The following is a 25,127-nucleotide window of genomic DNA, read 5'->3' as shown; positions in this document are numbered from 1 at the left end:
CATGTTCTGTCTTACATACACAGGCTTCTCCCTCCCATGCTGTGTCTCACACACACCCAGGTTCTCACTCCCATGCTCACTCTCTTCACATGCACAGGCTTCTCATTCCCATAATCATTTTCTCTGTTACACACACACACACACACACCCCAGTCTCTCTCTCATTTCCATGCTCGCTCTCCACGTGCACAGGCTTCTCATTCCCTGAATCACATTCTCTCTCTCTCACATTCACATACACACCAGTCACACCGTCACCTTACCAACCAGTCTCTCTCATATACATGCACACACACAGGCTTCCCACTCCCATGCTCTCTCTCACATAATCAGGCTTCTCACTCCCATGCTTTCTTTCACATACACCCCCACAACACCAGGCTTCTTACTCCCATGCTTTCTCACATACCCAGATTTCTCACTTCCATGCTTTTTCTCTCTCTCTCTCTCACACACACACACACACATCCCTGACTGTCTCACACTCTCACATACACATCAGTCATCTCCTTGAGCAGCCACTTTCATTGTCTCTCACATATACACATACATCAGCTCTCTGACCAGTTTCTCTCAATCACACACATACTCTCGATCAAATACATTCTCTCACTTACACACAGGCTCTCAATCACACACATTCTCTCACTTACACACAGGCTGGCTGGCTGCTTCTCTCTCTTTCTGTCACTCACTTCCTCTCCCCCCCCCGAGCACAAACAGCTGCTCCTCCTCCTCCAGCCCCCGCAGGCCAAGAAGGAAGAACTCCATCGATCGCGGGAGGCTCATGCTGCTCTCTCCTTTCCCGATTACCGTCTGCTGCAATAGCTTGGGGGCCGATGCTGCAGCGGCCGCTGCTAGTTTATCACGTGGCACGGCCTTTCTTCTTCCCACGCACCGCGTATCACTTCCTGTTCCGGGTCCGGGGGGGGAGGGGGGAATGCAGACGCGGGAAGAAGAAAAGGCCAGCCGCGGATGCCACAGCTTTTTTTTTTTTGCACCGCTGCCGTTCCCGCTGGGCTTGAATGTGCTGATAGCCCGGCGGCAACGGCAGCAGGGAAGAAAGAGCAGTGGGAGGGACCGGGAGCCACGCGACACCCCTGCTGGTGCTTGGCGACACACTGGGGTGTCGCGACACACCGGTTGAGAACCGCTGTTTTAGAGTGCAATAATATTTTATTTCCCAATCATTTTGGTTTTAGGAAGAATTTTAACACTGAAACACTTTCAATTACAATGACAGACATTTTGATTAGTGGCAGCCGACGGCCCGGGAACCGGAGGAATGCCTGGAGCGGGAGATCACGGGAGATCGCTCCCGGGACCCCCACTGGACCATCAGGTACCTGTAAAAAGGTTTTAGGGGGTCGGGAGGGTGGGGGAAGCTAAGGAGTTACCTTTAAAGGGTCGGGGTGGGTTTAGGGGTTATTTTTGTGTGCCGTTTTTCCCGCCCTCACCCAAAATGATAAGGGAACCACCACGATCAATATCATGGGGTTTTCCTATCGTTTTGGGGAACCCCCGATTTCTGACGATTTTGAAAATATCAATGATATGATGCATATGAAGCAGGACTTGGCTTGGCAGGCGTCGAGGCAGAGTCCAGCTGATTACTCAATTGATTTATGGCATTAGCCAAAGTCTCTAATAGCTTTTGCTGCTCTGTAATTCGCTGGGCCAGGCCATGGATGGCCTGAATCGCCAAGACCTGTGCCGGGTCCATGGACTTGGCAATCTGTTAGGATTTGTAGGTGTGTGGGCCCTGGGCCAAGGTGAGAGATGGTACCGCCCACAGGGAGGAGCCCTGTGAGCCTCACCGTCGGGAGGCAAGGTCTCAGTGGACGTCAGACACAGCTGTGGAATAGAGTCTTTATTAGAGAGATAGAGAGGCACTGCCCGAGAAGCGGGGAGTGCAGGAGAAAGTCACAGAGTCTGTGCGGTGGGGTATACCTAGAGGGAATACCTCAGTAGTGGAGATCCAGCAATGGTCCGCAGAGCGGGGTACATCGATGAGGTTCCTCTGTAGCGATAATTCGGTAGTGGCCTGCAGCGCAGGGTACATTGAAGGGGTTCCTCACTTAGAGATGGTACGGTAGTTGGCCGGAGCATGGGGTAGACTGGTGAGGGTTTCCCACTAGAGATGGTACAGTAGAGGTCCACAGCGCGAGGTACACCGAAGAGGTTTTCTACTATAGATGGTACGGTAGTGGCCCGCAGTGCGTTTCACGTCAAATGTGCAGGAACTGGAATGGGAAGTCCGTAGTGAGCGAAGTAGATTCAGCAAAGAGGGAACTCGTTGCCAAGTCATCAGTAGGCAGGGCCAGCTGGCTTAAGTATCATGGAGTGATGACATCATCTGGAGGGGACGCCCCTGAGGTTCCCGCCATGACGTGCTTAAGACTGGCCCGTGTGCGTGCGCGCCTATGTGATCCCAAAGGCAAGATGGCGGTCACAGCGCCCATGCCGTCCCAGGAATGCCAGGCAGGTCGGCGGTAGCTGGCGGAGGCCGCCACTCTCCCCAACGGTGTCAATGCAGCAAAGAAAGAGGTGAGCATTAGTTGTCACAGCCATCTGCGACCGACGGGTGTAACAGGATCAGAGGGTTCTTTGGATAATGTACAAGAAAGCTGTTACCATCATCTGTCCATTTAACAGCACTGACATTACTAAACTAATAAGAAAATCTTTCAAGTCTTTCACTGTTTTAACAGAAAAACAAAGGTATTATAATTAACAATACAATATTTCATATTAGAATATTTAACATTACAAACAGACAAAACAAAAATGTAATCTTCATCACAGAAAGGTAATAAATAGAAATATGGAAACTTTGAGGTCAAACAAGTTAGGTACATTTCAGCCTGGTTTGAATTTGATGGAATTTTCAGATTTTCCCCAGAATGGCTGAGGAAATTTGTCAAAATCCCTCTCATCTGGCATCAGGATACAAGAACAATGCACTGGCAGCTATGTGCATATGGCATGAACTCAAAGGCGCACAAAGGAAAACAAGCAGGGCCAACAACCCTTATTAAACAAATTGTTGAGGAATACCACCCAGGCCATCTGTCAGTTTGACCTAGTAAATAACAATGACTTAATTAGGAGAAAAAAAAAATATCAGCAGTGCCTACAAACATAATAAATGTTTTTTAACTGCAAAGGCGATGCCAATTTGTGGAAAGGGAAAACTAAGAAATAGAAAGCCTGAAATGCAGCTTCTGGACACTTGCCAGCTGGAGGGATCAAGAACTAGCAATATGATAAACTGTGGATTGTTATCCCATTGGTAGTAAAAAGGTTAGGTTTAGTAAATCGAACTTGGGGAGGGGGGAGGAGGAAAGAAGGTGAGATATCATCTTCAGTACTAAAGGGAGAAGCTTTCATTCCTCTTACCTGGGTACTTGCCAGGTTCTTATGGCCTGGATTGGCCACTGTTGGAAACAGGATGCTGGGCTTGATGGACCCTTGGTCTGACCCAGTATGGCATTTTCTTATGTTCTTATGTTCTTATGTTACCTTCTTGTCTGGACATTCTGCCAAAGAGCACCTTGTCCAAATGGAACTCCCAATCCAGCATTGTTGTTCTTTGAATTCTAGTATGCTGGGGAGTTTGTTTCAACATATGGGAATTTCATTACTTTGCAGAGATTATTTCAAGGTAAAAATCAATTCGAGAAAGGATTTTATCTGACTATACTCCGCTAACCTGTGTATTTAGCTTAAGAGTACTTATGCAAATGTATTTAAATTTGCACATTTGCATTTCAAATATTGCTAATATTATTTAACTTATTTAAGTGGAGCACAGTAGCTCTTAGGGATTTGAGGCAGGCTCAAGGGTACTTTTCCATGTTTCAAGACCCTACTGGTAGGAGACATTGTGATCTCACTGCACGCTGTTAAAAAACTACAACAAAAAACCAGTTCACACACAGTCTTCAAGTTCCCAAGATGTTCCTTTTCTTTAATTAAACCATAAACTTTCCATTCAAAAGCAGTATGCAGGGAATCTTTAATACAAATCACTTTTTTTTAACAAATGGTTAAAAGTGAACAGAACTAGAGTTCTTAATCTCAGCCCCGGAGGGTAATGCAGAGGTCTTCAATTGTCACTGAGCAGTATCCACCTCTCTTCAATCCAAATTAACTAAGGCCTGGATTTATCAAAATGCACTAAATATCACATGCGATAGGAAAAGGGGTGTGTTTTATGGTAATAGGCAGTTTATTGCAAAATGCACTATCTTAGTGCTTTGCATAGGTATGAGTGCAAACTGTGATAATTTTCACAATTGTTGAATTTCCTACATACAACCACTGGGGGGGGGGGGGGGAGAGAGAGAGAGAGAAACTAGCCATAATACTTTCATACTAGGTAAGTATTTATACCTCTATATGAGGTTCACCTTGTCTGAGATGAGATTTGTGCAATGTTCTCTCAACCTAGCTTAATGGACATTAAGCTAGGCTGAGAGAACATTGCACAAATCTCACTTTGGGTGAGCTTCCTCACTCCGAAGGTCATCAAATCTTCACAAGAGAGCACTGGTCTGTTCGTACATCTCACTTTGAATGTCAAAGTGGCCCCTAACCCCTACACTAATACCTAAACCTTACCTCGCGTGACTAGGTGGGCCTCATATAGAGGTATAAATACTTACCTAATATGAGGTTATGATGGCTTAATGGCTAGTCTCTCTCCCTCTCTCCCCCCCCCCCCCCCCCCCTCAGTGTTTGTAGAAGGGCCCTGATAGCTAGGCTGGCTCTCCAGGAGCTTAAATCATTGCAAAGCAAAATAAACCCCTATTGCACGGCTTAACACAAATGAAAAAGTTGTAGTTAAAATACATTTTAAAGCCATGCAATATGGCTTCACAAATCATGAAGACCCACCCTCAAACTCCTCCCCTTTCTCTAATTTGCATCGCACTATGTGTTATGGCATTTTCGCATGCGTTAAAGGCATTTTTTGCATGCGAAAATGCCTTAACACATGCAAAAACACCATATAGCAGTTTGATAAATAACCCCCTAAGATGGTTAAGAACATAAGAAGTTGCCATACTGGGTCAGACCGAGGGTCCAACAAGCCCAGCATCCTGTTTCCAACAGAGGCCAAACTAGGCCACAAGAACCTGACAAGTACCCAAACACTAAGAAGAACCCATGCTACTGTTGCCAGTAATAGCAGTGGCTATGCTATGTCAGCTTGATTAATAGCAGTTAATAGACTTCGGAGGGAGGTATCTTCATAGTATACTAATGATGCATTAGACTTAGGGCATCCTGACAGTGAGGTTCCAATAATAAGAAAAGTAGTCCAAGTGCCTGTAACTAAAAACTCACCTGAGCTAAAAAATGAAATGTTTGTATGCTAATGCCAGAAGTCTAAGAAGTAAAATGGGAGAATTAGAATGTATAGCAGTGAATGATGGCATAGACTTAATTGGCATCTCAGAGACATGGTGGAAGGAGGACAACCAATGGGACAGTGCTATACTGGGGTACAAATTATATCGCAATGACAGAGAGGAGCACCGGGAGGTGATGTAGTGCTTTATGTCCGGGATGGCATAGAGTCCAACAGGATAAACATCTTGCATGAGACTAAATGCCCAATAGAATCTTTATAGGTAGAAATCCCTTGTGTGTCAGGGAAGACTATAGTGATAGGAGTATACTACCGTCCACCTGGTCAAGATGGTGAGACGGTCAGTGAAATGCTAAGAGAAATTAGGAAAGCTAACCAAATTGGTAGTGCGGTAATAATGGGAGATTTCAATTACCCCAATATTGACTGGGTAAATGTATCATCGGGACACGCTAGAGAGATAAAGTTCCTGGATGGAATAAATGACAGTTTTATGGAGCAATTGGATCAGGAACCAACAAGAGAGGGAACAATTTTAGATCTAATTCTCAGTGGAGCACAGGATTTGGTGAGAGAAGTAACAGTGGTAGGGCCGCTTGGCAATAGTGATTATAATATGATCAAATTTGAATTAATGACTGGAAGGAGGACAGTAAGCAAATCCATGGCTCTCGTGCTAAACTTTCAAAAGGGAAACTTTAATAAAATGAGAAAAATAGTTAGAAAAAAACTGAAAGGAGCAGCTACAAAGGTAAAAAGTGTGCAAGAGGCATGGTCATTGTTAAAAAATACCATCCTAGAAGCACAGTCCAGATGTATTCCACACATTAAGAAAGATGGAAAGAAGGCAAAACGATTACCTGCATAGTTAAAAGGGGAGGTGCAAGAAGCTATTTTAGCCAAAAGATCTTCATAGAAAAATTGGATGAAGGATCCAACAGAAGAAAATAGGATAATGCATAAGTGTTGGCAATTTAAATGTAAGACATTGTTAAGACAGGCTAAGAGAGAATTTGAAAAGAAGTTGGCCATAGAGGCAAAAACTCACAGTAAAAACTTTTAAAAATATGTTTGAAGCAGAAAGCCTGTGAGGGAGTCAGTTGGACCGTTAGATGATCAAGGGGATAAAGGGGCACTTAGAGAAGATAAGGCCATCGTGGAAAGATTAAACAATTTCATTGCTTCGGTGTTTACTGAAGAGGATGTTGGGGAGGTACCCGTACTGGAGAAGGTTTTCATGGGTAATAATTAAGATGGATTGAACCAAATCACGGTGAACCTAGAAGATGTGGTAGGCCTGATTAACAAACCGAAGAGTAGTAAATCACCTGGACTGGATGGTATACACCCCAGGGTTCTGAAGGAACTAAAAAATGAAATTTCAGGCCTTTTAGTAAAAATGTGCAACCTATCATTAAAATCATCCATTGTACCTGAAGACTGGAGGGTGACTAATGTAACCCCAATATTTAAAAAGGGCTCCAGGGGCGATCTGGGAAACTACAGACCGGTTAGCCTGACTTCAGTGCCAGGAAAAATAGTGAAAAGTGTTCTAAATATCAAAATCATAGAACATATAGAAAGATATGGCTTAATGGAACAAAGTCAGAATGGCTTTACCCAAGGTAAGACTTGCCTCCCAAATCTGCTTCACTTTTTTGAAGGAGTTAATAAACATGTAGATAAAGTGAACCGGTAGATGTAGTGTATTTGGATTTTCAGAAGGCGTTTGACAAAGTTCCTCATTAGAGGCTTCTAGGAAAAGTAAAAAGTCATGGGATAGGTGGCGATGTCCTTTCGTGGATTACAAACTGGCTTAAAAGACAGGAAACAGAGAGTAGGATTAAATGGACAATTTTCTCAGTGGAAGGGAGTTAGCAGTGGAGTGCCTCAGGGATCTGTAAATTGCAGGAAGATCTTGTGAGACTGGAAAATTGGGCATTGAAATGGCAGATGAACTTTAATGTGGATAAGAGCAAGGTAATGCATATAGGGAAAAATAACCCATGCTATAGTTACACAATATTAATTTCCATATTAGGAGCTACCACCCAAGAAAGAGATCTAGGCGTCATAGTGGATAACACATTTAATTCATCGGTTCAGTGTGCTGCGGCAGTCATAAAAGCAAATAGAATGTTGGAAATTATTAGAAAGGGAATGGTGAATAAAATGGAAAATGTCATAATGCCTCTGTATCGCTCCATGGTGAGACCGCACCTTGAATACTGTGTACAGTTCTGGTCACCACATCTCAAAAAAGATACAGTTGCACTGGTGAAGGTACAGAGAAGGGAGACAAAACGATAAAGGGGATGAAACAGCTCCCCTATGAGAAAAGGCTAAAGAGGTTAGGGCTGTTCAGCTTAGAGAAGAGTCGGCTGAGAGGGGATATGATAGAGGTCTATAGTATTCAAGGTGTAGTCTCACCATGGATCGATACAGAGGCATTATGACATTTTCCGCTTTATTCACTATTCTTTTCCTAATAATTCCTAACATTCTGTTTACATCTACTGATTCACCTTTATCCACGTGTTTATTAACCCCTTCAAAAAAATGAAGCAGGTTTGTGAGTCAAGACTTCCCCTGGGTAAATCCATGCTAACTGTGTGTTGAATATGGAGGCAATGAAGACGCATCAGGCAGCTTTCATGGCAGGCAGGAAAAGGGCCGAGCACTCCCAAGGGTGCTCTTTTTATTGTACATTCATACAAAGGCAGATGATGTGTCATCACATGATTGGCTCCTTTCCACATAGCAACAGACGTGACTCTACACTATTGGCTTGGCTCAGGGGGTGTGTACGGATCATTTCATTGGCTGCTGAATCCTATACCTCCTGTCTTTGTCCTGCCCCTGACTAGGGGCAACTAGCTTTTCTTTCAGGCAATCAGGGTTAATTATAAGCCAGAGAAATACATGACAGTCAGGTATCCTCTCCTAGGCAGAGAGGCTTAAGCACAAGTGATGCTTTATTCAGCGCAAAGGCCAGGGAAAAGGGAAGTTAGTGTAAAACCCTGAAATGGCTTGCTGGCAAAGCTTATAATTCCCACAACTGTGTTCCATTAAACCTGTTATGGTTAAGCGGTGTTTGGGTGGATCCTGGGGTACTGTGGCAGATGACCACGCCCATGGGGAGGAGCCCCGTGAGGAGCCACAGTACTAGGCTAGACTCAGAAAGCACAAACACAGTTAGATCTTTATTATACATCTTGAAGAGTACCATCAGAGGTGGCAGTAGTGAGGCAGTCTGGTAGTAGCAGTCTCAGGGACCTCGGCAGAGAGAGCCCTTCTCACTCCTTTGGTATAGGAAGATTCCGAAGCAGGTTTCCCAGCAAGGAAATACTGTGGATGAGATAGACTGAGAGTTAGAGTACTCACTAGGTGTTTGCTGTAGGTATGTGATTCCACCAGGTTGAAGCAGATAGTGCAGGTACCGAGGCAGGGAGAGCAGGCCCTCGAGGAGTGAGTACCTATTCCCTGTAAGGCACCTGAAATAAAGCAGAGGGCCCCCGAGGAGCGAGTACCCAGGTTAGGAGTTACCCCGAAGGGCAGAGAGAGAGCAGGAGTTACCCCGAAGGGCAGAGAGAGAACTTACAGCGGCAGCACGGAAGCGGCAGAGTAGCGAAGACAGGAGTGGGTTTGAGTCCTTGCTAACTAAAATTGTAGCAAGGATAACCTATAAAGGTGGGGAACTTCCAGGGCTGGCCCCGGGTATTTCCCATGCTGGACCCTTTAAAAGAAGGGCTGACATCGGCGCGAGCATCCAGACGATGTCAGGGGGGTGTGGCTTCGGCGGCGGCAGCGCTCCTGCCGCAGAGAAGACCTCTTCGGCATCTCCGGGACCGCCGATCCGACATGAAGGCGGGTAAGCATTGTCGGCCACGGCCTGTGTGGTCGATCGGCGTAACAATAATACATCTGAAATTTCATTTTTAAGTTAATTCTGAGCCTTGGAATGCATATCATCAGGTCCAGATAATTTGCTACTCTTTAATTTGTTAATATGGCCTATTACATATTCCCTGTCTATAGTGATGGAATCTATATTCCATCATTGAGAGAGCAGGGAAAAACCCCAGTAACCCTTAGGAGAATAAAGGCTGGCTGTAGAAATCCTCCAGGACAGGTGAGGAAAACTACAACTCCCAAAATGCCAAGGGGTCCTGCAGGGGAAGTAGAGGGTGGAGATTTCCAACTAACCCCAGGTGAGCAGAATTAATAAACCAGCATGGGGTGTAAAAGAAAGAATGAAGACTACACCCAGAAAGTGTGCAGTAGGAGAGGACAGCAGCAGAGCACATCCAAAAACACAGACAGAAATTAAGTTAAAAAAGTGAAAGCAGCTTGCCAGTGTGGATGATTATGGCTAGATTTTCTTTTATGATTTTGGAAAGAAGAAAGAGGGTCTAGAAATCTCCAGTATGTTGTGATTAAGGAAACCCAAACCGCAGGGTCTGCCAAGAAGAAAGGCTGCAGAGTGAAGCTTGTGCTGCCTGTGCCTTGATAATTGTTCCTTGCATCTAAAAGACATTTGATAGCTGCAGTAAAGAAAAGCTGCAGAGTGAGGCCTTTGCCGCCAAATTCATGTTGCTTTGCAATTATAAGCCAGATTCACAGGCTGCATTCAAGTCCTCTTGCTAAGAAGAAACTGGAATCCAGATCAACCACACATAAAAGGTAAAGATAGATCCTTAAAGTAGCATGGCCAAGGTGGAGACCCTGCACTATCCATGCAATGCTTATAGGACAGAGCTTTGATTCCAGATGAGCACAATTGCTGGATTATCAGAATTCTCATTTATTTATTTCTATGTTTTTGTATACTGAAGTTTAGCGAATGGCCTTCACTAGGCCTTCATCTAGGCCTGGATTTGTAAATAGGCACACTAGGCCTTTGGCTAGGGCAGCAGAAACCTGTGTGTGTGTGTGTGTGTGTGTGTGTGTGTGTGTGTGTGTGTGTGTGTGTGTCGGAGGCGGAGGGGGGGGGGACGGGACGCAGCAGGCTAGCTGAAGCTTTGCTGCCTTTCAGTTGTGCTTAATCTCACTCGGCAGAGAGTAACCCTCTGCTTCCTGATCCAGCCCCCTCCCTTCCCAGATAGAATGCAGGGAACAGGAGAGCCTGCAGCAGACAAGGCAAAGGGGGATCATTTTGGGGAGATTAGAGGGGCTGACTAGAGATTGTTGGAGGGTGGGAAATGAGGCTGGGGGTTGAGTGTGTATGTGTCATACTGAGAGGGATGTTAGAGAGTGGGATGCAAGGAGGAACAGGAATGGGGCATGATAGAGACACCTCCCTACTCACTGCAATTCAAATCCTCCTTTCCTTGATCTTGGATTATATCCCCCATATCCTGGAACCTCCCTTCCTACTTCTCCCTTCTCTCCAAATCCTGAAACCCATTCCTCAAGCTTTCATACTCCATCCTCCCTCCTACCCTTCCTCAATCTAAGTCCTTCCTCTCTCTCTCTCGCTCATCACAGATTCCTAATCTTCCCCATCTCCCATCTTTCTCCATCCTGAGTCTTCTTTCCCCTTTCTCCCCATCCCATTCCTGATCCCCCCTCTCTTCCCCTCCCTGTCTCCTCCCTGTATTGATACTTGAGATCACTTTTCTTCACCCACTAAAAGTAATATAAAATTATATTAATCATAGTGTAAAACTACTTTATTTTTATAATGTAATATAAAAGATGAAAATGTTTGCCAAATTTGCTTCTGAATTTTTACATTTTTGCCACAACAGAATCTACCCTTGAGCAGCCACAGGAAACTAGGAAACTGTGCCTTGGACCTTCTGTTCCCTGTTGTCCAACTTCGGGGAGGCAGAGAGGGTTGATGGGGGGAACGACAGCACCAATGGCACCTTAGGGGATGGCAAAAATCCTAAATCCATCACTGGAAACATCTCAAAGATCCCATGCACTGGTGATTTTCTACAGACAGAATGAACTTACCCTGCCATACTTGTAGATAAGACAAGATTCCTCTAGAAGTTCTCATACCTGCCCTGGCAGGCACATACCAAAATGCACACATTGACAGAAGTGCATGTACAATCGGCTTCACCTTGCTGTCTTTCCCTTCCATGTGCACACATTATTATTACTGCAATTTGATTTCAAACCATTAAAGTGGTTACAAAAATATAAAAAATATCAAAACAAGATACACAGATCCTTCAACTGAACCTCTTATCTTCTACCATGAAGTTGATTCCCTTAATTCTTATTGGAGACCAACTAAGGGGCCAGTGCAAAAAAGTTGTGCTGAAAGTGGGTGCTTCGCGCAGGCGTTAATTTCTGATCAATAAAATGTGCATCCTAGACGCACATTTATTTTTGCATTGGGAGTGAATAGCTAATAGCCTCAATCACATGCATTTGCATGTCATGAGTGCTATTAGTTTCACTTTGCGTTGGACACGTGTTATAGAGGCACTAATCCCCATATTGTATAAGGGGATTAGTTAGCGTGGGTTATACAGTACGTGTGGGTTATACAGTACGCTTGGCTGAGTGCATTGTATTGCATCGGCCCCTAAGTTTTCAAAGTGATTTTATTCAGGTCATCTGGAATGAAACAGTTATAGGGACTAATAGTTTCTTGTTGATCAGGGCCTCTCTTAGCATACAGCAGTTTGGACAAAGTGGAGGAAGGACTTAGTGGTCAACACAAATAACAAAGTTACCTGACTACAGGGCACTATGGTAAAATTACCAATTTTTGTGAAACCACTAAAACATCAGAATGTTAACTAGTATAACAAGTGGCAGCCCTATGGGTTGGCCACTAGATGTCACTAGGTTCCTGCTTAGAACCCTTACATAGATGTGCCTTCCATCCTTCTCAGTCCCTCCCAATCTGGAAGGCTGTGGTTGGTTGCCTGCTCCTATATAGTGCAGCCCTTTTAGTAATCCAAGGAGTCATTTTCAGTTAGCATCAGAGCAGTGAGGATACAGTTTTCCCATTCCCTGTTGAGGCCTCCCAGTCTTATCATAAACTTTATTTTTGAAGAGGTTCCTTGCTATGCACATCCTGACAGAGGGCTGTCCTGTATTTAATTGCAGTGAGATTGATTTTTACCAGATTCCCTTTGGCACAAAAGGGCTCTCAACCCAGGGGCCTGAAGACCTGTGAGCCTACTCTACACCCTAGGGGGCCGATGCAATACGGGGCGTTCGGCTTAGCTCGGTCGAGAATGTGTGGTTGAATGCACATTTTTTGAGCGCAGAGGGAACGTGAATGCAATATCAGGTTTTACGCGTCCTTAACGCTTGCGGAAAATATGCGCGTATGGCATAACACCAATGGCATGCATATTTTAGTAAAATGTGCCAATTAGGAGTTAGTACCCGATACAATAACGCTCACTGAAATTTTGTGCATCTTTAGCGAGTTTTTTAGCGCTCAAAATTTTGCACCTGCATTACACTGGCGTTATTGTGCTGTTTTCTGTTTCTGTAATGGATACTGCTTATTTCCTTGTGCTCTGTTTTGAGTTGGGGGCCCTTGGTCGCTGCAAGAGATGGCACCTCCCACAGGGCGGAGCCCTGAGGGGACTTGCAGTGATAGGCTAGCTCCAAGCAGAGATGGACACAGAGAAGTGTAGTCTTTATTATACTGCAACGTAGATGGTAACCAAGGAACGGGCAATGATCCCAGCCAGAAGAGGAGATCTCTGATGGCAATGTTCCGACTGAAAGCTGCAGAGTGGCAAGGCAGTCACACAGTCTCACCAGGTCCCGAGAGGGAGATGGGTCCGGTAGTGGTCTGCGAAGCGGGGTAGGCCAAGAACCCAGGCCTAGATGGAAGGCCAGTGAGAGTAGATCCGGTAGTGGTCCACGGTGCGGGGTAGGCTGAGGATCTAGGTAGAGAGAGATGAGACAATGCAGAGACAGAACTGGAGCGATAGTACTCACTCTGATGCTGGCAGTTGTAGTAGGAAAGAACCCCCAAGGAGTGGAGGTACGGGGCGAAATAAGGCCCCCGAGGAGCGGGTACCTTAGGCGTCCTTGAAGGTGGTAGGCAACCCCAGAGGGTAAACAGGAGCGAGGCAAGGCCCCCAAAGAGCGGGTACCTAAGTCGTCCTGGAGTGAGAGAACACAGAGCGGCAGCATCTGGTAATGTAAAGAGATCAGCATGGAGGGTTCCTTGCTAACTCGTATTGGGAATCGTGAACGGAGTTTAAATACCAGAGCTCGTGACACCCCCGAGGTGGGACACCCCCGAGATTCCTGCCATGACACATGTAAAGAATGGGGCTGCGCGCACGTGCCCTGAGTGACTCTGGGAGAAAGATGGCGAACGCAATTGCCCATGCCGGACTGGAGATGCCGGAAGGGTCGGCATGGAGAAGCGGAGGCAGCCATCTTCCCAAAAGGAACCAAGTCAGGCAGGAAAAAGGTGAGCAATAGAGGGCGCAGGCGTCTGTGACCGGGCGCAACACCTTGTCATGTTGACCTTTTTCTTGTGTCTGCGAGCAAGAATTAGGCAACTACATGAGTAATAGCAAATAACCCTGCCAACAATGAAGACTGGAAAATCATGCAGACCGCATGGAGTAGGCAGAGGTTAGGAAATGACTCTTTCCTTTTAAATTTTCATTGGAATCTGTCGAATTCACGTCCAATTTTTGGGCCATTAGGATACTCTGGGGTTGGACGTCAGTGACATTAACATTCTACAGTTGAATGTTCATTACTTTTGTGTCTTTAAATAACCCTACAGTCCTTTAGTTCCAGGTCTGTTTGCAACTGTTCTTTTGTAAGCTGAAGATGTGGTTAGTCTAACTTTTAGAAAACACCTTATGGAACCTTGCTGTGTACAAAGAAAATGGGGCTTGAAGATTGTGGGAAAAGTAGAACTGTGTGTTTCCAATGAAAAATGTGAATTTTGGTGAATGTACAATGTACCATGTAAAGAGTGTAAAGAAGTGTAAAGAGGAAATATAAAGCAACACTTACAACAAAAATGGCTCATGTTCCCTTGTTTAAATATCAGCGAAAAGGAAAGCGCGCCAAAGAAGAAATGTGTGACATGTGCATCTGACATCAGCACAGCATATGAGAAGTATGACCAATATAGCACTCTAAAAGCAGCAGTATGCTCACAATGACTTTCTTAGCATGAAGGACGATGTGGCATGGGTGTGTGCACTGAGCAATTATGTTGCGTCCATCGGACTCAGACAGCTTCATCCCACATGCCTCACCTCAATATTCACTTTCTCCACCAGCCTCGGAAAAATGGCGACTGCCGCGTCTACTTGCCACACTCTCCGGCGTCCCAGGAATGGCTATGACAAGGCTTTCCGCCCTGATTCACCTGAGGGCTTCCTAGGGTGCATGTGCGCGCGCTACCCATGTCTTTATTCCAACATTGGCGCAAACCTTGGGGCATTCCCCTCGAGTGACGTCACAACATCCGGGTATTTAGGCTGCCCATTTGCTGACTGACTTTGAGTTAGCAAGGATTGGATTCGTCCGGTCTAAGCTGCTCTGCCGCTTCTCACTGCTCCTGGAAGCTCTCTCTACCCTCCGGGGTTCTACTAACTTGGGTACCCGCTACTTGGGGGCCCTATGCTTCTTTCCAGGTGCCTATACAGTATCTAGGTACTCGCTCCTCGAGGGCCTGAGTTGTCTACCTTGGTGCCTGCTAACATTACTTCTACCTGCTGGGAACTCCACCATTACAGCTACAAGAGTGTGAGTAAACTAACATCTACCAGTCTGTCTCACCTACAGCTCCTCATTGAAGATCTGCATCGGAGCTCCCTATACCACCATTGTGGGACAGGTCTCCTCAGCCGAGGACCCCAGACTGCTGCTGCAGGAATCTACTCACTACTTCCACCTCTGGTGAACTCAATTAGCTGTACAATAAAAACTCTCTGTGTTTGTGCATCTGAGTCTAGCCTGGTACTACCATAACAAATTGCAGTTAGTAGGCTGTGACTCCTAATTACAAAAGGATAGCAGAAGCTTGTGATCGACTTTCTAACTAATAGATAATTATTTATTAAACTTACGGACATTCCGATCTTGACTGCTAACTAGCGAAATTTAATCAACAACTTGTGCAAAGTGGTGAAAGTAAAAGCAGTGCAGCTTTTATAGAACAGCATGGCCGAGAAATCCGTGCCAAAGCCGACTTTTTCCCTTCAGGGTTTCCTGATGAATATGATTCATGAAGAAGCATATGCTGTGCAAACCCTCAGAAGTACCTGACTGTGGATCAGGCCATGTTTTTGCATTTACTGAGTTTGCGTGTCCTGTGCAATTCAAAGCGGGCCTTTGAATGTCTTTTGCAGGGACTGGAGCTAACCCAGCTGTTGAATGTCCAGACTGCCAGGCTTGCCAGTGCCCCTCTACTGTTAACATGCATTGTTACTATTGCAATGGCTCTCTATTTCAGGGCATTAGGATGGAGCCTGGGATTTCCATAGGATGGAGAATAGGCCCTTCTGCTACCAGCACTTTCCGCTGTATGGCGATTCACCAGTGGGGTGATAGAATCTCTCAGGTAGGATTGGAGGAGAGCAGCAGCAGCACCGGGAAAACCAAAGCAGCGGCAATTGAGAACCCCCCTCGCCAAGAGTGCCGAGTGTCCCTGTTGGATCTGGCGCGCCCAAGCATGAGACAGGGTGTGACCAGGCCTTCCTGTTTGGTGATAGCCCTGACATGGTGGTGGAAGCAATGGTCGATGAATCATTGTATAGAGGTGCAACTGGTGATGTCATAAAACCATCGAGGGCTGAGCAAGTGGAGGCCTAGAGTCAAAGCTCCATAGTATACATTATGTTACTTTCAGTCATTGGGCAAGGCCAGCGGCACATTAAGCCTGCGGACCTAGAAACCATGCAACTCACTGGGAAAGCTTTTGAACACTTTCAAATCACCATGGTAAACTTTGCCCAGATACATGAGATAAAGGACACCTACCCAGCTGTAAATTCACTTTTATGAAAATGGACTTTAATTTAATTGTTAAAGAATCAGTAAACATTTAATTTAACACCCAGTTCCTTGTCCTGCCTGGTTTGTTCCAGCATCTCACACCCTGGGGAACAGCAGCTAACATCACAGAGAGAGAGTTACATGCACACACCACTGCCTTGGCCATAATTGAGAGCTATCCCCCACAAAAAGGATTCCACCCAGGGTCATAGTGTGTCTATGGTCAATATGGCCATGGCTATAGGCACCACTACCAAAAGGCACCATGTGCCAATGAGAGCAAAACGGTCAGCCCCTGGTGGGTCCTCAGCAAAAGAAAAGCAGCACGGCCCTGTCCAAATAGATGGCGTGGTCGGCATGGCCTTAGTAAGTGGAAACGCAGAGCCGCCGTGTTGGGAACGCTGCTGATTCTGGTGGGGCCGCGCTGCTTTTCCATTTATTATGGCCGTGCTTACAACGCCATCAATTTCAGCATGGCCACACTGCTTCAGAGGAAGAGGAGCGCCATTGCTGGAAGTAATCAAATGCTAGAGCTGGCATGGCTGGCCGCTAAATTTGAATTTGCCTGGAGCTGAGCAGACCCGCCGGTGGTGAGCTGAGTGCTTCTTTAATTGATTTCCTTGTATTGGAGCCTGCTGCGGTGACGTCGGTGGGAGGAGCCGGGTCGGCAATAAGAGCTGCCTCATGCTGGCGTGACGTTGCCGCTGAATTTGAATTTGCCTGGAGCTGAGTGGATCTGCCGGTGGTGAGCTGAGTGCTTCTTTAATTGATTTCCTTGTCTTGGAGCCTGCTGCGGTGACGTTGGTGGGAGGAGCCGGGTCGGCAATAAGAACTGCCTCACGCTGGCGTGATGCTGCCGGCGCGACGACAAAGCCGCGAGCGGCTTAGCCCGGATTGGAACGGTTTGGAGCGGATTATGCTGGCGATTCAGCGGCCTTGAGATCATTGGCAAGTTAAGTAACTGGTTTTTGTCTATTTGTAAACAACTACGCCCGGGGAATTTTATTCTTTGAGGTAAAGAAGTTTCCTAGCGGTATTAACACTAAATTCCAGTTAGCTATGCCTCATACAAAGAGGAAAGCTAAATTGAGAGAGTTTTCCCCTATCTCTACACCAAATATGAGACTAACTCAACCCCGAATAGCGGATTGTTTTCAAACAATCTCCTCATCTGCACCGGTTGGAGCCGCAGGAAGTTTAGGCCAGGAGCAGGAGCCGAACTACCAGGCATATGAAACATCTTTGAGCCCTGGTGCTCCAGAAAAACCAGCCCCCCCATCTGGAAAGATGGATTTAGAATCTAATATAATCTCAAAAGACTCATTTGGCTCCCAGAGAGAAGTCGAAGAATCGACAAATATCTCAGAGGACTTAGAAGATCGTGGTCCCGGGGAATCAAATGATTTACCTGAATCCTTAACAGATGAAGTTGGAGGGATACCTGAGCAATCAAGAGTGAAAAACCAAGCACAATTAGGGAATATTGAGGATATTCCTGTTATTATACCAAAGAAATTCTCTATTGAAGAACTTGGGTCTATGATGATTATAATGCAAAAATCCATAAATAATCTTACTGTAACAGTTCAGGAAGCTCAAAACAAAAATATTTTTGTACAGAATAAAATAGAAAGTATTGATAAAAGTGTGAATATCCTACAAACGAAAGTTGAGGAAATTCAAAAAATACAAATAAATTTAATAAAATCTGAAAAAGTGCAAGAGGATAAATTTGAAATATTAGAGAACCAGTTAAGGAAATTTAATCTTAGAGTTTTAAATTTTCCTAAAATACATTTAGCATCCCCAATAGATTTATTCAAGAGTTATCTGAAGAATATTCTAAAATATTCAGATTTATCTATTCCTATAGGGGTAGATTTTAAAAGGTGCGCGCGGGAGTAGATTTGTTTGCGCAACCCGGCGTGAACAAATCTACTCCCGATTTTATAACATGCGTGCGCTGCCACGTGCATGTTATAAAATACAGGGTCGGCGCACGCAAGGCTGCGCAAAATCTGCAGCCTGCACGTGCCGAGCCGCACAGCCATCCCCCGTTCCCTCTGAGGCCGCTCTGAAATCGGAGCAGCCTCGAAGGGAACTTTCCTTCCAGCCCCCCCACCTTCTCCTCCCTTCCCCTATCTAACCCACCCCCCAGCCCTAACTAATTCCCCCCCACCTTTATTTTACAAGTTACGCACGCCGGCCAGCTGCCAGCGTGCCATGTTCCGGTCTGGGGGCTGGTCCGGAGGCCACGGCCATGCCCCCAGTACGCCCCTGGGCCAGAACCACGCCCGCTGTCCCGCCCCCAGAACACCGCCTGATGACGCGCCGGCTGCGATATGCCCCCCCCAGGAAAGCCCCAGGACTTACGCGTGTTCCAGGGCTTGCGTGCGCCGCTGAGCCTATGCAAGATAGGCTCGGCGCACGCAGGGGGTGGAAGGGGCAGCTTTTCGGGGGTTACGTGCGTACTCTTTAAAAATCTGCCCCATATTGTCTAAGATCTACTATTTGCAGCAATCTCAGAATAGAGAAGGTAGTACAAAACAAGAGAATTTGGATAAGGTTGATTTTAACCTTACTGATTTTCTTGAAAAATCATACGAGATGAATATCGACTCAAGGGCTACCTTAATAGTCCAGTTTTCCTCACTTCTAGAAAGAGATTCTGTATTAAGGTTATACTTTAGATATCAGAATCAGGATTTCTATGGTCAACGTATAAGAATTTTTCCCGATGTAGTACGAGCTACTCAGTTAAGACGTAGAAAATTTATCGCTATGAGAGCTGAGGTATTAGAAAGAGGCGCTCAATTTTTCCTAAGATACCCTTGTAGGTGTTTTATTAAACATCAAGACTCAAGATATGTTTTCAATCAGCCAGACCAGTTGCATATATATCTTGATTCACACTCTTAGAAGATGCTTAGAGAAGGAAACAAATGTTTGATGAAGGAGTTAGACAATTTGTAATAGAACAATGTCATTTCTTCTGATTACAGCTTCATTATGTACTTAAGAACCAATTTTTTCTAATTTCTTGATGTTTCCTTGAATTTCCTGATACTATAGATATATAGTAATGTTCTGTAACATTTTGTTTAAATATGCTATAGAGATATGTCTTTATTATATATCTGAATAATAGTGTTACAAATATCTAAAAGCAAATAAAAATAAAATTAAAAAAAAGAAAGAGCTGGCATGGCCCTGTGGCTGGAAGTCATTCCCGCTGCTGCTGCCTGCTACTCAAGGAGGAAGTGAGATAGAGCATATGTGCAGGAGAGTGAGAGTGAGCATGTGTGCATGTGTGTGGGAGAGTGAGAGAGAATATGGGTTCATGTGTGTGAGAGAGTGAGAGAGCATATGTGGGAGAGTGAGAGACAGCATATATGCTTGTGTGTGGGAAAGTGAAAGAAAGCATGTGTGGGGAAGTGATGGAGAGCATATGTGCATGTGTGTGAAAAACTGAGAGAGCATGAGTGTTGTGTCCGTCGCTACTCGATGCCCTCACTCCGCCCTCTTCACCTCTGTGGTAACTTCCTCTGGGTCTGATGGACGATTGGCTGCCGTGGATTCTGATGGACGATTGGCTGCCGTGGCGTCTCCATGCCGTCTCCCTCCGGCGTCCCCGGACCGGCAGATGCTGCGGATCCACAATGTTGCCTGATGACATAGGGCTCCGATTGATGTACCAGCAAGGGCGCGAACCTCAGGGCCGTCCCCCGAGATGACGTCACCCGCTTCCAAAATAAAAGGTCTCAGTTTTCGCTAATGATTCGAGTTAGCAAGGATTCGTCCAAGCTACTCTGCCTCCTCAGACTTACCAGGGATACCTGCTCCTCGGGGGCCTCGCTCTCTTTTCTTTATTTCAGATTGCAGATAAGGTACCAGAACTCGCTCCTCGAGGGTCCATGTTCCTGAACACTCTGAAGCTATCGCAGATACAGACAATTGTGAGTTACCATCGCTCTCTCAGAGCCTTCCCTGGAACCAGGTACTCACTCCTCGAGGGCCTAACCCTTTCCAGCTACTGAGCTTCCTTAAGACCGTATGTGAGTTGTCATCCAGTTCTGGCTATGAACACAGCATATCCTGTCTACTTATTATCTATAGTTTCTCTACAGCTCAGCCACCCTGGGATCGCTATTCCAGTACCTGAGGGACTTCAGCCCTGCCAGGCATATCAGCTCACTACTGCCACCTCTGGTGGTTTCACTAACCTGTCTAATAAAAGAAATATTTGTGTCTGTCTCCATACCCAAGCCTAGCCGGTGGTCCCTCTCAGGATATCCTCCTGGGGACACAGACATCTGCTATCGGCCCAAGGATTCACCTATCTACATTCCTCTACAGCCGAGTGTCATCTCCAAGCACTCCGCTGGTAACAGATGGCTACTCCTTCCCCATCAGGATTCTTCAGCTACAGATTCATAACAGATTGCTACTCTGCAGTCTATACCTTAACAGTTTGTTAACTACTCCCTCTTCAGGAGCTGAGCATACCAGATTGCTAAACTCCTCCTTCCACAGGAGCCAGTTCATTACAGATTGCTAACTCCTCACGGAGAACCGTAACAGATTGCTAACTCCTCCCTCTACAGGAGCCGATTCATAACAGATTGTTAACTCCTTCCTTCTTGAGGAGTAGAGCGTGACGGATTGCTAACTCCTTCCACCACGGGAGCTGAACCATAACAGATTGCTAAATCCTAGCTCTAACAGAGAGCTTTCCTAACAGATTGCTAACTCCCATCTGCTTGCTCCTCCCATCAGCATAGCAGATCATAACAATGAGTGCTTGTGTGTGGGAGAGTGAGAGGGCATATATGTGGGAGAGTGAGAGAGCATGTGTATCTGTGTGTATGACAGTGAGAGAGCATGTATGTGGGACAGTGAGAGAGAGCATGCGTGCATGTATGGGAGAGTGAGAGAGTGCATGTGTGCTTGTGTGTGGGAGAGTGAGAGAGAGCATGTGTGTGTATGTGTGGGAATGACAGAGAGCATGTGTGTGTAAGAGAGGGAGCATGTGTGTGCACAACTACCCAAGTTAGTCTGTGCCTGCTAATCCATGATAATTTCAGGGCATCTAGAAATCAAAAGCTCCAAGGAATAGATAAAGGGAAATTTTTAAAAATCCTTATTTTAATTGTTGGGTGTTATTTGATGAGTCTGTTTTGAAATATTTTATTGATGTTTGGAAGATTTTTATCTGAGTTTTTAATTATTGAATGCTATTCTATTCATTAATGGCCCGATTTTAAAAGTGCTATGTTCGGAAATAACAGGGGTTATGTGCGTGGCTGGGCCTTGTGCGTGCTGCAAGCATTTTCGGAAGGGCCCGGCCACGCCATAATCCCTGTTACGCGCTGAAGTGCTGGACCTCTCCAAAAGGGCGAGCCGAGGTGGGGTCTGGGTCTGGAGGCGCAGGGGTGCGGGCTGGGACAGAGCCATCAGCCGCTGTCCCAAGGAAGTGCACGCCGGCAGCTGGCTGACATGTGGAAGATACTGCTCCTCCAGAGAAGAAGTATGAATAAAAAAAGAAAAGGGGTTAGGTAGGGATAGTTTAGGGGTCGGGGAGGAGAGAGGAAGATAGGGTTAGGGAAATTCCCTTGCATTCTGCTCCTTAATTGGATTGGATCGGGAGAGAACTGGGAAAGGCCTACCTGCGTCGCCGCATGTATGTTTTTAAGATCCCCTTCCATTGCGCGTGTGACAGACATCCACCTGCACATGCATGCACCAATTACAAAATCGGGCACGCATGTGAGTGCGGGTATCATATTTTATAACACGCACGTGCCGACATGTGCGTTATAAAATAGCCGTGTCCATGTGCATGCGCCTGGAACTGTGCGCACATGGACGCCTGCACGTTTTTGTTTTTTTTTTAATTCGACCCCTAATTGTTGTGAATTATTCTTTTTATTGGTATGGTTTTACTAATTTTGTTTTATGAAGAATGGTTATTTTTCTATTTTTTACATTGTTGCAGTGCATACAGAATTTGGCTTATTGCAGTTTCCAGTTCAGTTTTTGTCTGTACATTTCTATTTTTAATGTATGGTCTGTGTTTTGCATGTGTGACTGAATTGAGTTATTCCATTAGTGTGTTGTTTCTGTGTGTGGATCTATAGCAGCTTGGCTTGTTCTGGTTTCCTAATAGGGGCTATATTACTATATTAGGCCTGGTGTAATATTTATAGTATTAACTTTCATAGATAGGGTTGTTGCTGCTTGAGTGCTAGCAGTTAGTGCTATTTTTATATAGAAATTCTTTTTACTTGTGGCTCTCTGAGGGTCATACCCATGCCCAAGATGCATTACAGTAGGCTTAATACCATATAAGTTCCAAGTGTCTCTTGCTTTTTTGCAGGGTTTTCTAGTTGGCACCACAGCAGCGCTTGTAAATATAATATACATATTGTAAGTGACATTTTTACCTCAGAAGACTGTATTTTGAATGTTCTTTTTCATGTAAGTTCTGTTATTATAAATGCATAATTTTTAACTATGTGTGAGGAGGGTGTGATGGGGTGGGGGTGCAAGGCTGTAAGTTTTCTTAAGGCCTCTAATACAATTGCACTGGCCATGGGCATTGCTGTACAAACATTTAACAGAGTCTCCCAACTCATGGTGTTATGTGTTGTGTAAAGGGGGAGGGCACAGTTTTCCACTTCGCCATAGGTGCCAAATTGCCTGGCTGCAGCTCTGATTCCACCCTTGGGACAGAGAATAAAGTTATGGGAGAAGTGTTAGCCAAAGCGGCCCCGAAGAATAAATAAGTTTGTGTGCCCTTGGGACTTAAAATCCCCAAGTAAAGTATTACAAACATACAGAGGCATTTTATTGCTTACATTCTCTGCTCCTGAATTTTCACCAAAGTGGTTGTGCAGCCTTGATTCAGCTAATACATTTTAGCATAACTTCCAGGTAACACCATATTTTCCATGATCTTAAGTATGGTTTACACATAAAGAAAGGTCCATTTATTCGCTGCAACATGGGGGACCCATTACACAGTCAAGTAAGATTAGGGATCACCCTTCTGAGCATGGAAGATACCCACTTTGGGGTTCAGAGTAAAGAGGGAACCACCTCCCCTAGATCAGTTACATATGCCAAAATGCACCCTACATCTTGTATAACTTAACACATTTCCACTGGTGGGTTTTTTTTTTACGTAACCTTAGCTATGGCCACCTTATATAGAGTTTAGCATGGAGAGGAAGTAACAATTTATAGTTACTTGGACAGGTTATAGTCACAAACTACCTTTCTTGGTTATTTGTTAAGATGAACCGTATTTTAAATCAACTGTTTTCCTGGTTTTACTGATCATCCAACTATTATTCTAATAGATTGACTATCAGTTTTCAGTGGTAGAAGCTCTTGTTTCTTTCCATAATACAGAGGAATGTTACTATTACTATAGACTTAACAATAATAGCTCTTTTCATTTTCTGTCCTCTATCTCTTTATTGTTCAGGAGAAGATATTGGAGCAGGTGGGGTGAAAATGGGTAGCAACCCAACCCCTGGCTTATGCACCTTATATTCTGCAGCAGTGCCAGGCATAGGCGCATGAAGCTACCTGCATGTGACCCATGATACAGAGTTCCTTGAACATATTCTAATCCGACCTAGTGGGACCAATCCCACCACCCACACTCCTAATGCAGAGGGACCTTCCCTGACTATGAGCACTAAGAGGCATGCAGCAAACTCAGGTGCCTTACTCAGAGAGGGCAATGTAATAAGCTGCACTGACCCTAGCCAGCCTTTCAACTCCTGTTCTGGTGCAGATTTTCAGCTCTAACACAATCCTGATATGTAATAGGGATGTGAATCGGTTTTTGACGATTTAAAATATCGTCCGATATATTTTAAATCGTCAAAAATCTTTAGGGCCATGATACAATACCAATTCCCCCGATTTATCGTCAAAAAATCGTAAATCGGGGGAAGGGGGAGGGCAGGAAAACCGGCACACTAAAACCCCCTAAAACCCACCCCCGACCCTTTAAATTAAATCCCCCACCCTCCCGAACCCCCCCCAAATGCCTTAAATTACCTGGGGGTCCAGCGGCGGTCCGGAACGGCAGCGGTCCGGAACGGCCTCCTGCAATTGAATTGTGTTGTCTTCAGCCGGCGCCATTTTTCAAAATGGCGGCGCAAAATGGCGGCGGCCATAGACCAACACGATTCGACTGCAGGAGGTCGTTCCGGACCCCCGCTGGACTTTTGGCAAGTCTTGTGGAGGTCAGGAGGCCCCCCCAAGCTGGCCAAAAGTCCATGGGGGTCCAGCGGGGGTCCGGAAAACGATCTCCTGCCGCGAATCGTTTTCCGTACGGAAAATGGCGCAGGCAGGAGATCGACTGCAGGAGGTCGTTCAGCGGGGGTTCTGATGTTACAATTTGTAAATATGGCATAAAAAAAACTTTATAATACTTCATCTGCAGCTTCTGTTGTACAAGTGTTCAAATTCTTGTATAGCCAACACTCCAGCATTTTTCTAAGGATCACACATATATCAATTGTAATTTGGTAATACTGTACTAATATTTGCTCACTCTTTATAAATATTATAAAAGATCACATGGATAGTGCTTATTATTACTGTTAGCAATAATTATAATGCCTTGGTAATAACTATATTCAAGCAATTCTTTATCATAGAAGTGGATCAGTCAAAGAAGTACTGTAATATCTAATGAACATTTAATTATCACATACTTTATTTCCTCATGAATGATTCTTGATTAAAATATTTTTCAAGTTTGCAAACA

The 25,127-nt window shown here is 45.2% G+C and overlaps 2 long non-coding RNA genes across 3 annotated transcripts in view; one reads left to right on the top strand and one right to left on the bottom strand.

Moving 5' to 3' along the window:
* The window catches only part of LOC115090606, a 77,634-nt gene that overhangs the window by 11,408 nt on the left and 41,099 nt on the right, over positions 1 to 25,127 (bottom strand). Inside the window, exon 5 of one of the 2 annotated variants that reach the window (XR_003856429.1) lies at positions 8,615 to 8,725. The exons of the other annotated variant lie outside the window; for it this stretch is intronic. This is a non-coding gene — a long non-coding RNA (uncharacterized LOC115090606). Of the gene's footprint in view, positions 1 to 8,614; positions 8,726 to 25,127 lie in introns of those variants that run through there. 2 annotated transcript variants of the gene reach the window in all.
* Positions 9,664 to 25,127, top strand: part of LOC115090607 — a 90,796-nt gene continuing 75,332 nt past the window's right edge. Inside the window, exon 1 of the long non-coding RNA XR_003856430.1 lies at positions 9,664 to 10,060. This is a non-coding gene — a long non-coding RNA (uncharacterized LOC115090607). The remainder of the gene's footprint in view (positions 10,061 to 25,127) is intronic.

This window comes from Rhinatrema bivittatum, chromosome 4 (assembly GCF_901001135.1).
Source record: "Rhinatrema bivittatum chromosome 4, aRhiBiv1.1, whole genome shotgun sequence".
Classification (NCBI taxonomy): Eukaryota; Metazoa; Chordata; class Amphibia; order Gymnophiona; family Rhinatrematidae; genus Rhinatrema; species Rhinatrema bivittatum.
The sequence above is the reverse complement of the archived record's forward strand: the minus strand, read 5'-3'. Positions and strand labels throughout refer to the sequence as shown.